Source organism: Diplotaxodon limnothrissa, linkage group LG18 (assembly GCF_057381915.1).
Source record: "Diplotaxodon limnothrissa isolate DT_005_m linkage group LG18, D_limnothrissa_male_GT1.1, whole genome shotgun sequence".
In the NCBI taxonomy this organism is placed as follows: Eukaryota; Metazoa; Chordata; class Actinopteri; order Cichliformes; family Cichlidae; genus Diplotaxodon; species Diplotaxodon limnothrissa.
The window spans coordinates 2014638-2028295 of NC_140613.1; positions in this window are offsets into that span (position 1 = coordinate 2014638).

The window sequence follows — 13658 nt, forward strand, 5'->3', positions numbered from 1 at the left end:
ATTACTGCATAAACCAAAATGAGACAGAGTTATGTAAACCAGATAGACCATTGTTTGGTCCAGGTGGTACTCCACTTGATGTGTTGGGTATGAGCAGAGAAACAATTTGCAAAGGTGAACAGGAAATACAGGAAAATGTCTACATTATCAAAGATTTGCACATAGCACTGTTAAGCAGGCCAACAAGTGTCAAGCTGAACCTTGTGTGTAGAGCTGACAGTATTGACATGAATGTGTTGAATGAGAACTACCCAAAGCTGTGTCAGGGATTAGGTTTAATGCAACAACCTTATACGATTAAGTTGAAACCCAATGCTGTGCCTTCTTCCCTGGCCGCACCAAGACAGGTCCCCATCCCTTTGTTAGGAAAGGTGAAACGGGAACTGGAAAGAATGGAGTTCATGGGAGTAATCAGCAGAGTTGAAGAACCAACAGAATGGTGTGCAGGTATGGTCCCAGTGCCAACAAAAAACGACTCTGTGCGTATTTGTGTTGACCTCACCCACCTCAATGAAGCAGTGTGCAGAGAAAAGTACATCCTGCCTTCGGTTGAACAGACACTTGGATCCCTGGCGGGAGCAAAAGTCTTCAGTAAGTTAGATGCAAACAGAGGCTTCTGGCAGGTTCCATTGTCACCAGAGTCAGCACACTACACAACATTCATTACACCCTTTGGGCGCTTCCACTTTAACAGACTTCCCTTTGGAATAGCGTCAGCCCCAGAACATTTTCAGCGTAGAATGTCAGTGATCCTTAATGGGCTGCCAGGTGTGGTTTGTCACATGGATGACATCCTCATTTGGGGACAGGATCAGCAGGAGCACAACGCCAGGCTGCACATAGTGCTCAATAAACTCCAAGAGGCCGGTGTCACACTAAACCTGGAGAAATGTGACCTTAGCAAACAGGAAGTGAAGTTCCTCGGACACATTTTGTCTGCGGAGGGAGTACAGCCAGACCCAGACAAAATTAGAGCGATCACAGCAATGAAAGAGCCGTCAAACGCCAGTGAAGTGCGCAGCTTTCTCGGGATGCTTAACCAATTAGGCAAATTCATCCCAGGACTGGCCGAAAAAGACAAGCCCCTAAGAGACCTGCTCTCGAAGAAAAATCAGTGGGTTTGGAGCTGCGCACAGCAAAAAGCGTTCAATCAGCTGAAAGGCGATCTGACGTCAACTCCCATTCTTGCACTCTATGACCCAAACAAAGAGTTAAAACTGTCTGCAGATGCTTCCTGCAACCCTTAATGCCAAGCCAACTCCCTGAGAGACCATGGCAAAAAGTTGGAGCAGACCTTTTTACGTTTAACAACAGCAACTATGTGCTTCTGGTGGACTACTACTCTAAATTTGTGGAAATAGCCAAACTTACTCCCACAAGATCGGAGGATGTTATAGTGCATCTAAAATCAATCTTTTCCAGACATGGGATTCCAGAGTTTCTCTACAGTGACAATGGACCTCAGTTTTCAAGCCAACAGTTCAAAGACTTTGGAGCAGCTTATGGGTTCAGACATGTAACAAGCAGTCCAAGATTTGCACAAAGCAATGGTGAGGCTGAGTGTCATGTCCAAACTGTGAAAAGTCTGCTAAAGAAAACAAAAGATCTATATCTTGCACTTCTAGCTTACAGAGCAACCCCATTGGCTAATGGATATAGCCCTGCGCAACTACTAATGGGACGAAGACTGCGCACGTCAGTTCCCCAGCTTCCTTCTTTGCTCAATCCCAGCCTGCCCAACAAGGCTACAGTGTTGACAAAAGTGAGAGAGAGAGTGATGAAGGACAGTGTTGCGTACAACAGGAGACATCGTGTGACAGAACTTCCTCCACTCTCACCGGGACAACCAGTGTGGATTACAGACGCTAGGCGTGAAGGGACTGTCATCTCCTCTCACTCCACACCCCGCTCATACATTGTCGAGACCCCTTCAGGAGCCATCAGGAGAAATAGGCATCACCTCCAGCCATTGCCAGATGCCACACCAAAGTTACAAACCCCAATTACGCCTCTCAGTCCAACAGAGAACGCCCTGCCTGCTTCAAACCTATCGGCGACTACAACTCTGACTCCTAAGACAGAAGACCCAGGTCCTGTCAGAACTAGGGCTGGCAGGGTTGTCAAAAAACCACAAAGACTGGACTTGTGAAAATAAACAAAACAAAAAAGAAAAACATGGGTTTAAAAGTAAAGGAAAAAAGGTTGAAGAGAAAGAAAAGTTTCTATGAAAGGTTCTAAGAAAAAAAAAGAGAGTACAGTTTTCATATATGCTGTAAATGTTCTTGTAAGTTTGATGTTTTCAGCGAAAGGAGGATGTGGTGTAATCTGTTTGAGTATAACCTGTTTTATTGTGAAAGGGGGTTCTGAAACAGGAAGTAGACAATAAAGGTCGGAGTTTGAGTGCTCTACAAGGTGTCTCTTGAATCCTTGCCTAAAACCACGACAATATTAAGATAAAACCTTATTACATCAGTAGATGGTGATCCTGCACAGCTGTGGATCCACTGGAAAGCAAACAGCTGCAGGTTCAGCCATTAAAACTCTTTATTGATCCACATCTACTGCAAAGCTTCATTTGAAATGCTTCTAAACACATTTTGTATAGTTTTTCTTCACGAGTATCGTACGTTGGCAGTAGGTCATTTCCAGAAAACTGTTAATCTAAATATTTTTTAATGAAATCGAGTTTATTTTATATAGCACGAAATCACAACAACAGTTACTTCAAAGTGCTTTACATTGTACAGTAAAGACCAGAATAATACAGAGAAAACCCAACAATCAGACCCTCTGGTGTATAAACTATTGCTGTCAGCGTTGATCTCGTCAAAATGACGTTAACCCCATAACCGCATTAACGCGGCAAATATCCGTAAGCAAGTTGACGTGGATCGCCCCATGCGTAGGGCTGCATGGTGCTCACGCGTTTACGAGCTACCGGAGATTTGCCGCGTTAATGTGGTTATGGGGTTAACGTCATTTTGACGAGATCAACGCTGACAGCACTGGTCACTTCATTGTCATTAGTATTTAAACAAATAAAAACCTATATAATAAAAACAAATATATAATGTGCATATCTTTTCAACACTGATGCGAACATATCATACACAATAATATAACAATAGTCCAGTAAATGTAATCAAAGGAGAGTGTGAGTCACTCTCGCTCACACTGCTCCTCTCATTGGTGAGAAGACAGAAAGCTGAAGCTTCAGTGGTCTAAGTCAGTGATTCATCTGCCGGTGGATCACTGACTTCCTGACGGACAGGAAGCAGCATGTGAGGATGGGAAAGAATGTCTCGGACTCCCGGACCATCAGCTCCCCTCAGGGCTGTGTTCTTTCTCCTCTGCTCTTCTCCCTGTACACCAACTGCTGCACCTCCACCCACCAGTCTGTCAAGCTAATCAAGTTTGCAGATGACACCACCGTTATTGGGCTCATCTCTGACGGGGATGAGTCTGCCTACAGGAGGGAGGTTGAACGTCTGGTGTCCTGGTGCAGCCACAACAACCTGGTGCTGAATGCCCAGAAGACAGTGGAGATTATTGTGGACTTCAGGAAGCACACAGCCCCACTCCCCCCCCATCATCCTGACTGACACCCCCATCACCTCTGTGGACTCATTCCGCTTCCTGGGTACCACCATCACCCAGGACCTGAAGTGGGAGCCCACCATCACCTCCGTCATTAAGAAAGCCCAGCAGAGGATGTACTTCCTGAGGCAGCTGAAGAAATTCAACCTGCCAACACGGACGATGATGCAATTCTACACCGCAATCATCGAGTCCATCCTCACCTCCTCCATCACCGTGTGGTACGCTGGAGCCACTATCAGGGACAAACAGAGACTGCAGCGTGTTGTGCGCTCTGCTGAGAAGGTGATTGGCTGCAGACTCCCATCTCTGCAGGACCTGTACACCTCCAGGACATTGCGGCGTGCAGCTCGGATCTCAGCTGACCCTTCTCACCCTGGACACAGTCTGTTTGACCTGCTCCCCTCAGGCAGGAGGCTCCGGTCCATTCGCACCAGAACCTCTCGCCATAAGAACAGTTTCTTCCCCTCTGCTGTCGGACACATGAACAATAACCGTATGACTGTTCCCACCACTAACACATGACCCTACGCTGTGTTCACTGCATCATTCCATGTTTGGCACTGATCACCACCTGCACTCATGTATATATCATGTATATATCTATCTACTTAGCACTTTTAATTCTTATTCTTATTTTTTTCTCATGTCTATTTAAACGTAATTTATGACAGTATGTTTGCACTGAAGCACCGCAGCAATTTCCTAATGTTGTAAACCTGCTCAACATTTGGCAATAAAACCCTTTCTGATTCTGATTCTTCTAAACCACAAGGTTGCCAACTGACTGGTTCTTATACAGCACTTTGTATTCTGAGCACTGAAAGTGCTTTGCACAACTTGTCTCATTCACCTGCTCGCACAAGCACTTTTTTTCTATGCAAGTATTTTCTATCTAACATTCATACTCCAGTGGATGCATTGGAGAGCAACTTGATGTTGCCCAAGAATATTTGGCATGCAGACCTGCGGATTAGTCGGTGACCTCCTGAGTTACAGCCACACCGAGATTGAGAGAGACAGTATTTGAAACTGTAAGAATGACAACAGGCAGTTTAAGCTACAGCGTCTCTACAGCTGATGGACATTTCTTTTATAAAACAGCAGCTCGGAGTTCATTTGGCTGATATAGTTTTGTGGTACGAACGTAATATGCAAATTATATTAAAAAAATGTCTGAACAGGAAATAACCTGAAAATGCCTTGTGACTCACAACAAAAATATTAAAAAAAAATCTTAGCAATGAGGAATCAGGAAGATCTAAAACAAACAAAACAAGTCAAACCACATACTCACAGCAGAATGAAGTCCCTGACAGGAACACACTCCACCCGCTATTGTTCCTTTGTGAAGGTCAGGAAGAACTCTGATTTCTCAGAAATAGTCTGAGCTTTATGCTGCAGCTTTAACCAGGAGGGAAAACCAGAGAAAAGAAATTTACAAACAGAGCAGCTGGTTTCACACTCAGGACCTTCCACATGTTAGAAAACATGGACGTGCACTAACAACGATGGACACAAATAAATCTGTGAGAGCAAGTTGAGGTTATTCATGTTACTAAGACTGTATTTAAGGAACACCAATTAAATTATATGTGTGAAGTATGTACTTATAAAGTATTGTTGAATTAGTTCTTAAATATATTTCAGTTCTTACTATGTTTCAACTGCTTCAGAAAACGATTCATATAAAATTTCACCTATTGAGCTTCTCTCGGCCCTTTGAGGTGGAAACATTTTAAAGTAACATTATTGCATGGGCTGCATGTGTATCCTGTTGGTTCGTAACAATTCTGAAATTGAACGTCTGCGATATCGTTCCACCACCTTGACTCCCACAGAGCTGTTAATGACCAGTTACAGAAGCTTCTCTGGTGAAACCTGCAGATTTAGTTCCTCCAAAAACAAAACTGGAAATATTCAGAACAATAAATTTGATGCAGTCTGGTCTCTGGTAAAAACAGTTTCTTCAATGACAACATATTTAACATAAAAACAAAACAAACATAAAACAAACCTGATGGAACTCAAACTTGAATTAACAGCCAGCATAAAAAGTGAGTTTTAAACGTGATTTGAAACGCTGTATAGACTCTTAAGTACAAATATTGAGTGGCAGATGTTCCAGAGTCTAGGCGCTGCAGCTGTGAAGGCCCCATCTCCTTTATTGGGCTGTACTAAGATCTCAGTGCTCTATTGCAGTTATATACGTTGAGGAATTTGCTTAAGTAACTGCTCGCCAGATCATTTAAAACTTTGAAAGTAAGTAAAAGCATCTTAAAATCAATACAATATTTTACAGGGAGCCAGTGTAAATTTGCTAAAACTGGAGTGATGAGTTCAGACTTTCTAACACCTGTTGGAAGACATGCAGCAGCATTTTGGGCGAACTGCAAGTGATGGAGAGATGAGTGTTAAAGACCAAAGTAGAGAGAATTGCAGTAGTCCAGTCTAGAGGTGATGAAGTCATAAATGTTTTACTAGGTCTTTAGGAGGAAGATGAGGCTTCGCTTTGGCAATTTCACATAACTGATAAAAACTGATTTCGACAACTGTGGACACTTGTTTCTCTAATTTGAAGATCTATCTAAAAACACTGACATTTCTTACAGTGTGGAAGTGATGACAAGCAAGAGGACCGAGCGTATCAGTTAACTTATCCAAAGGGGCATCACTTCCACAAACAATAACTTCAGTCTTATTTTCGTTTAGGGTGAGAAAGGTCTGTGTTAACTGTCTACATGATGTTAAAGACCGGTTAAGCAAAGGCTGCAGTGGGACAGAGACATCCATCAGTATTATAAGGTCTTAAATGGTCGATTGCTTCCTTTAAGACTGAAAAATTCCCAGGCTCAAACTGCAGAAAAACAGCAGAGAACTTAGAAGGCAGATCCAGGTCTAACACTGCCTGTGAATGTGAGACCTTAAAGATGAGATTTTGATAAATGGAAAATGGACTGGTTCTTTTATAGCACTTTTCTACTCTATCATGTGCACTCAAAGCGCTTTACAGAACTCGTACATTCATCCAATCACTCCCATTTGCACAAGCACTTTTTCCTCAGCTGTTAGCTAGTGCTTCTTAACTAACATTCACACACACATTCATGCTCTGATGGATGCATCGGTAGGCAACTTGGGTTAGTAGTAGTTAGTTAGTAACAGCTGACTCTGTTGTGTTTTCAGTGGCCATGAGTACCATTCACAGAAGGTTCAATTCAATTTTATTTATATAGCGTCAAATCACAACAACAGTCACGTGACTGTTGTTGTGATTTGACAAAGTGAGATTATTTGAAAAAGCTGATGAAGGTAAATGATTTTTAGTAAGAAAATTAAAGGTTTCAACTGTTTTCTGTTATAAGAAAAAAAATACTGACTTGATATAAATACTGATTAAGCTTTTATTCAATAGATAACTACAGTCAGGAAGCAAATAAAATATGTAACCACAGTACTCACTGCACACAGGAGTTGGTCTCTCAGGTTGTTCTGCCTCTGACGTCTCTGTAAGGAACAAACTTTGCCCACCTTTGGCTTTTATAGGACATACAGAGAGGAGGGACTGATTTCTCAGGAATGTGTGACCTGCTTCCTCTGTAAACAGGGAGAACCACAAGTCACACTTGTTATACAGGATTTACAAAAAGGAAAGAAAAAGACTTTTGAGAACAGCTTAAGCACCCACACTGTATTATGGCAGTTTAAATTTATTCATGCTTAGTTCATACATATACATGTCTCATTCTTGAAACTTTCTCATACTCTTTTCAATTTAAAGTTCAGTTTTATATGAATATACACACATGTATTTGCTGTTTTAGACTTGTAACTTTAACTTTTTAATTTTGAACTAGGAAAGATTTATTCGTAATCCTGAGCTGCTGCAACACTTGAATTTTAGCCTGTAGGTGTGAATAGACTGTGGAGTCCTGGACCAATGAGCTCGTCTATGTTCTGCCAGCTGTTTTTGCAAGAGGTTGTTTGTACACTACATTACTCTGTGTCAGGTGTTGAATTTTCCCAATTCTTTGAATCTTTGGGCTGAAGGAGGGACAATACTCGGTGTATAAATGCTCAATCAACAATCATTTATTTCCATACAATTCAACAGTCAGAGCATTACAACGTCCGGACGGGAGAGATGCTACCAGAGGGTCAGGCACATGTCTCAAAATGGTGACGGGTTGCTCAGCTTTTTATAGTCTCTAGTGGCCCCCAGCTAGTCATAAAAGCCAAAACATCACATTTTTTCTCTGTTACAGCGCCTAAGTTATGACCTCGGCAGTTGTTTCTCTGCTTTCTGTAAGGTGGGGGTGTGGAATGTGGTCTATCTATCTCCCCTGTCTTTAGACACAGAGTCTCCTGCTTACAACCTTCTCTTCATGATTCAACAATTAAGCATGTCAAGAAAACAGTGTAACACATTCCCAGCAGATCAAGGATACAGAGTGATGCACATTTATCTAATGAACTAATATGTGAATATGTTCTGTTAACTCAAAAGTATAATGAGAACTAAACTACATACAGCTCACACACTCTATATTAAAGGGTATAATGTGATCTACAGCAGTATTCTAATTCAACTACTTTGATTACATATATAAGGTAACATATAATAACAGAATAATCTAATAATTCCCCCTTTTGATCTCTGAAAGAGATCACTAATAACATGCACTCCAGGGTTGCAAGGTCCAGGTTTTCTTGATCCTGAGGCCCTCTGTCCCCCTTTAACGGGTGGACCATATGTGGGATGACCTCTGTGTTCATGCAGTTCAGATGCAAGCAAAGTTAGATTTACAACCATAACAGCAGTTACAGATGACTCTCCCATCACTCCCCAATTCTCCCACAGCTTTATTTTGGTGCTCCAGTTTTCCACTCCCATTTTAATGCCCCCTTATACCTTTCAAATGTACTTAGACTAGAACCTCTGTCTAAGGAGCTTTTAACCTTTATTTTTATTGCTGCAGCTACCAATATCTTCCAGTTGGGTGATTCTCAGCTTCTTTCTTCGACCTCCGGGGTTAGACCACCCTTTAGTCATTGCACAGTTCTGGGGATTATTCTGCCCCAATTTCAAACAAGGATCTGTGAGTTTTTGGGATCACCGGCGTGTCCCCCTTTTTGCCAAGAGCCTCTCGAACCTCGTTGGTCTGGTGTTCCTGGTTTTCGCCAACCCCTTCATGGTTATTGCTGTGTTTGTGGGATCCATCTTCTCCAGGAGCCCAAACGTCATGACACTTGACCCCAGTTGCTGTCTCGGCAGTCCCTACATCTGTCCCTGCTGTGAAGGGTCCTCACATCTCCGGGTCCCCGTCTGGTGTCTGTTCCTTTCTCTGCAAGAGACAGAAAACCAAAACACCTCTCTCCCTAGCCTTGATAATCTAATATTGTTATCCATTGTTCTTCTAATGATTCAAATTTGGTTTAAAATATTATGTTCAGGACCTATTCTAATCATAATCTATGTGTGTGTAAAAGAAATCAAAAATTAGTGAACCCTTTCTAAGTCTAACACATTATAAGCTTAAGTTTTACCATAGCTAATTTATTAAACACACAAATAAAGTCATAAAATGTTCATAACACCATTGTTTGATGTTCGGACTCAACTCCCCCTTTTTGACACACTCCCATGTGTCAATTCATTGGAGCTAGACACTTAAAAGAGAAGGTTAGTGACATCATATCTGGTAACTGGTCCATCCAGAGCTGTAACATTTTGAAATGTACATACAACAAGCCAAACCACACCTTGGTCACACCAACCCTTTTCTGCCCCGAAGATGTCCAATGCCATCCTAGTATGGACTGTCAAAAGTGGCTTTAACGCTGACTATCCTGACAATCCATTTTATAACGTTTCCTGGTCAGATTTGCCAATCTCTGCACCAGGGTTTTAAACTTTTCGCCATTTTCATTAGTTGTTATTTTTTATTTAGTTTCGACTCCAGATTTTCAATTTTCATCAGTTTTAATCAGTTTTTACCAATTGTTTGCTAGTTTAGTGTAGTTTTTATTTTCTGAAAATCCTTAGTTTCAATTTAGTTTTATTTGTGTTTTGCAAAAATTAAGTGTAACAAAATCCCAGTTCCATCATATCAGTCATGCTCTTCTGGTTATCCTTGGGTATTGAGACTATTAACTCTTGCCGCACCGTGTGGTCCTAATTTTGGTTGGAGTGAATTGATAACCTTTTGAAGGCGATTGTTTCACACCTTTATTTAGATGTCCCAGTCCTGTTGTCTCGGGATACATCACGCTGCCTTATCTGGGGTTAGCTGTTTTCTGGGGATGCGGGTTGAGTGGGGGAGCTCTTCAAGGAGGGGGAGCGTGCTCCCCCTGATGAGGTCTTCTAGGTAAGCTAGGTTAACCTTCTTGTGTGGGCTTTTCAAGTGCACTTTAAGGTTAGTGGGACTTTTAGTTTTATAAATGTCCCTCATGACCCCCTGATGACCCAGTATTTCATTTTTGCACACTGTAGTACACATTTTAGTTTTTGCTTGTAGCTCGCATACTCTACTTGCCACTCCTCTAAGTCCTGATGTTTCTTAGAGAGGGCAACAGTACCTTTAAAATTATATCACATGTGTGGGGGTGTGGCCTTGCCAATTGTTTTGCCCACCTTTTCAAAATGGCTGGCGTGCCCACAAGCACATTTCATGGAAAAAGAAAGGCAAGCTTGATATTTACATTTAAAATGTTTTGTTAAACTCAGATTTTTATTTTATTCTTTTTGCAAGTACCCCTCCTCGGTGGCGAGAAACTGTTGGTGTGGTCAAGTGGGTGCTCTAGAAACAAACGCTCAGGACAGACCAGTTATTAGTCATGTACTTCCTACAAATTTTGCATATGTTTTATTCCATATTGATCCTCTGAGTGTAATGGTACATTTTAATTTGAATTTATCCAAACTAAACACAATATTTTCTTTATTTACTTTGCTCTTGTTCTTTTGCAGTACCACATCCTATCAAATGTCCCTGTCGATTATATTCTACATTTAATAACTTACTATTTCAAGTGAGAACCTAAATCATGTGGACCAATGTTTATTATTGCATATCTCTATTCTGAATGTGGCCAGTCATTCATAGGTATTGTTCCATTTTGGCGATTTTCCTCTATAAAATTTAATTGACTTTTTTACAGTGGCCTGCTGTGGTTAATAGTAACATATTCCAGTCATGAGTGATATCAATAGTTATCTCCACTGTAGCATTTGGCATTCCCAATAATATAACATGATACCTTAATCAAAACACAGCTAATATAGCACAGTTTTCTTAATGCAAACATCAGTAACTCAAAATCAGCAACCACAGTGTTAAGTCTGCAGTTCATACTTATGTGAAGCTAGAGTCTCCTCCTCCAGTCTCTCTTATCCTCCTGCTCCTGAAAAAACAAAACAAAACAAAGCGAAGCATCCACCCTTCTCTTGTCGGCTGGGTGAATTGTTTATGAATTGTTTATTGGCATTTACTAATCCTAAAGTGGGTGCAGTCATTGTCTCAGTATCAAGTCAGTCAAAGCTTCCAGTCCGTCCATCACAGTCCATTCACATGCATACCTCCATACACATTCATACCAGATGTTGCTGATAATGGAGTCTCACGCGCAGCCTATTCGAGCATCCATCACCAGCAAGTTGACGTCATCATTTTAAAGGAAAACAATTCCTTGTTGTTTTTTGGGCCGGATTGACTCGGTGCAATCCTTTTAGACTCAGAACTTCTCAGTGTTCCCTATAAGTGAATTTCTCCCAAGCCAATTACAATCATGGAGAAGCGCACTTTGCAACTGTTTACAGTAATAATATTTTATAGCGCTTTAAATCTCAATCTTTCAGGCCTTGTTTAAAGAGCTGATTGTTAAATCATGAACTCACAAAATATCAACATATCACCACCGGTGGATCACACCTCTCAGATGTTTTTTCTCCAGTGCACTGTAACAAAAACGAAAACAGACATAACCAACAAAATACTACGAAAATAACACAAACTAGGGCCCGTTGCAGACATGTCCAAGCATAAAACTATCCTCTCTCGCTTACGAGAAAGAACACAAGCCAAAGCTCACTGATAAAATCAAGCTAGCGCTAAACAAAACCAAACAATCAACCAGAAATTCACAGGAACATTTTGCTTCCTGCCGGGACAATATTGTGTGGGAATGAGAACCTCAGGTGCCGTAACACCTTTTGTTCCTCCTTGAATTAAAACTCAATCACAGAAAATGCCGTACTCCGACCTAAAACTTACACTATTAATTCATCAATTTCACTCTGTGCCACTGTTCCTCATCAGGGCTGTGTGAAGCACAGCAAAGAATTCAGTCAAGGCCTTGAGCCATAAACAGACATCACGCACAGACATTGTTTTCATAACCAAACTGTTTTAGACCTTATTCCTAAAATCTACATAAATGCCCTCTAGGTGACATATAACACATTCTAAGTATTTAATGGTAATCAATGGAAATCAATGGCTCCTCATAAAAATTATGCATTGGGATGTTTGTGTGCAGCATTTTGCATATCAGCATAAGCAAAGCATTCTTCATTGCATCAGCGTGTGTGTGTGTGTGCGTGTGGATCACTCTTCATTGCACAAGCGTGTGCATGTGTATGTGTGTGCATCACTTCTCAGTGAATCAACATTCCCGTGTGTGTGTGTGTGTGTGTGTGTGTGTCATTTCTCACTCACTCAACGAGTGCACGTGTTCATGTGTGTATTTCACTTCATTCTGAATCTGTGTGTTTGGAGACGTGTGTGTGTGTGTGTGTGTGTGTGTGTTCATCACTTTCCTGTTCTGGTGTTCTGGGTAAACCACGGCCTGAAGCGTGCCCTGGGGTCCTGCCCCCCTCCTTTTCAGTTTGTTTGCGACCATTGCTGCTGCTGCTGCTCAAAGTTCAGTCCGTCCTGGTTCTGACCCCAATTGGGGCAGTCCTTTCTCCAGTGTCGATGTTCACCGCAGGTGAAACCTGCATCTTCTTCTGTGTTTTTGTCCATTCTGAGGTGCCTTCTGACCTCAGTTACTCCTCCTGTCTCGGTCACGCCCTTTTTCGCCACCCGATCATCCGTGTTGGTCCATCACTGTCCTGCACAGTGTGAATGCAAAGTTATCAAGGTCAGCATTCTTTCGCTCGGCCTTACTTTTCATTCGGGCTTGGCGGGCGTCTCGTCACAGCTCTGTCAGCTGACGCAGTCTGGGAATTTTCCCCCGTGTAGTGAAACGGGCCTTAGGTTTAGTGCTCTCCGTCTCGGCTGCATGAGATCACATTCCTGCAGGTCTGTTGACATTCTCAGGTCGTTGTTGTGGGTCCAGCTGTTGCAGCATTTGGTCAGTGTCACGTATGGGGGAGAGCAGGAGTCCAGTCAGCCTCGGCTTTCAGGGCCGGCAAAGCAGCCTGTAATTAAATATGTATAGAAAAAACAAAAACAAAACAAAACAAAAACAAACAAAAAACAAAAACAAACGAACAGGAAAATGTTGTTGTGTTGGCTGTGTTATTCAGAGGGGAGACAATGGGGCCAGGCCCTGTGTCAGCCTTCTCTCCCCCTTTTTTTTTGTTTTTTGTCTCCCGATATAATCAACTCCTAACCCACCAAGTTGACAGGACAACACCGGTATATGTTAAAATTCTTAAGATCATGTTTAAAAGCCCAAAAAGGAATTTTCTTTCATTCAGTAATCACTTTTATTAATCAATCAACAGAAAACATGTCACAATTTGAATCTTTTAACCACTAAATTTGTTGCGTCTTGCCTGGTTGGTTAGACCAGTGTCCTTTTTTTTTTTTTTTTTTTAGTTAAATTGTTGTCCTGCAACCCAGAGAGTTTCTTTGTCAGTAATGTATAGACTTCATCATTTAAGTATGTTAATTTTTCTTTAACCTTGCTGGAAAATCTTCACGTGTTCATGAGTGTAAGCTGTTTCTTCATTGCGTGTATGTGCATTTGTATAAAAGCAGGTTAATTTTATCTTTTCTCAAACTAGGCGTTACCTTAAAAGGAGCCTTTCTCTCAGATTTCTCTGCTTGTGTGTG